General features: G+C 42.8%; 1 long non-coding RNA gene across 1 annotated transcript; it reads right to left on the bottom strand.

Annotated features, from left to right (window-relative positions):
- Positions 1-327: 327 nt before the first annotated feature.
- Positions 328-834, bottom strand: LOC112081038 (uncharacterized). Its single transcript, XR_002896286.2, has 2 exons — positions 702-834; positions 328-524 (listed from the first exon to the last, which is right to left on the bottom strand). It is a non-coding gene; the product is annotated as an uncharacterized lncRNA (long non-coding RNA).
- Positions 835-1,612: the final 778 nt, after the last annotated feature.

The following is a 1,612-nucleotide window of genomic DNA, read 5'->3' as shown; positions in this document are numbered from 1 at the left end:
TCCAACTTGAAGTTGGAAGTCACCCCATACACTGACCTAGGGTCTGTTTTGTGWTTTAACCCTAAAGGTAAAACGACATGGGAAAAGGACAGAATGAGAGATAACTGGTCCTAGAACTGTGACTAAGGGCAACTTGAACATAACCCTTGTGTCTGACACGGCAGACGTTGTCAGAGCTGAATGCCTTCTTACTAAGAGGTGTCTGCTGCCATCTAGTGGACTGTGTTCAGATAACAGCTGTAACAACRATCAGAATACTAGTCTGTATCACACCTTTTACAATACACGTTCACACACTCGTACAGACCACACACACACACGCTCTCATTCTTTGTTTCAGAGATTTTATTTTTCATTCCAAATGATTTCCTAAGAATTGAAATTTTACATCAGGGACTGCATCATCAGGGACTGCATCATCAGGGACTGCATCATCAGGGACTGCATCATCAGGGACTGCATCATCAGGGGCTGCATCATCAGGGGCTGCATCATGAAGCTCCAAGTGACAAAGCATCAATTATCTTCATTACAAAGTTTATCAGAGAGAGGGGAGAGAGAGGGAGAGAGAGAAAGAGAGAAAGAGAGAGAGAGAGGGAAACAGAGAGAGAGAGAAAGAGAGATAGAGACGGGGGTAATAAGTATAACAAACATGTTAATTTTAGTTAACCAGAATGTGATGATAGGTTACATTCACTAACCTGGCTGTGCCTGATGCTATGTTGGGGTGACACCATGTGGGACATGATACTAACACAGATACACTGAGTGTACAAAACATTAAGAACAAATGCTCTTTCCATGACGTAGACTGACCAGGTGYATCCAGGTGAAAGCTATGATCCCTTATTGATGTCACCTGTTAAATCCACTTTAAATCAGTGTAGATGAAGGGGKGGAGACAGMTTAAYGAATGATTTTTAAGCRTTGCGACAATTGAGACATGGTTTGTGTGTGTGCCATTCAGAGGGTGAATGGGCAAGACAAAATATTTAAGTGCCTTTGAACGGGGTGTGGTAGTAGGTGCCAGGCGTACCGGTTTGTGTCAAGAACTGCAACGCTGCTGGGATTTTCATGCTAAACAGTTTCCCGTATGTATCAAGAATGTTCTACCACCCAAAGGACATCCAGCCAACTTGACACAACTGTTGGAAGTATTGAAGTCGACATGGGCCAGCATCCCTGCGGAACYCTTKCGACACCTTGTAGAGTCCAAGCCCAGACGAACTGAGGCTGTTCTGAGGGCAAAGGGGGATGGTGCAAATCAATATTAGGAAGATGTTCRTAATGCTTTGTACACTCAGCGTATGTCAACTGTATTCACAAAAACATCCAAGCCCTCAAGTGCTTTCAAATGGCGCATATATTCATAGCTGTTGAAAATGTCCAGTTACAAACAAGTCATAGATGGAGAGAGGATGTGTCCCAAATAGCACCCTATTCCCTATATAGTGCACTACTTTTGACCAGAGCCCAGTGGGTCCTGTTGTACACTACATAGATAATAGGATGCCATTGTAATGGGGACAACCAGTGTATATTGTTTTAACTAATTTGTGTTTTCAGTAAACATTTGGCAACGATATGTAGTTTACTTATTAGTCAATAATCC

The sequence above is a fragment of the Salvelinus sp. IW2-2015 genome, unplaced genomic scaffold, assembly GCF_002910315.2.
Source record: "Salvelinus sp. IW2-2015 unplaced genomic scaffold, ASM291031v2 Un_scaffold16687, whole genome shotgun sequence".
Lineage (NCBI taxonomy): Eukaryota > Metazoa > Chordata > Actinopteri > Salmoniformes > Salmonidae > Salvelinus > Salvelinus sp. IW2-2015.
This window is presented reverse-complemented; position numbering and strand designations above follow the sequence as displayed.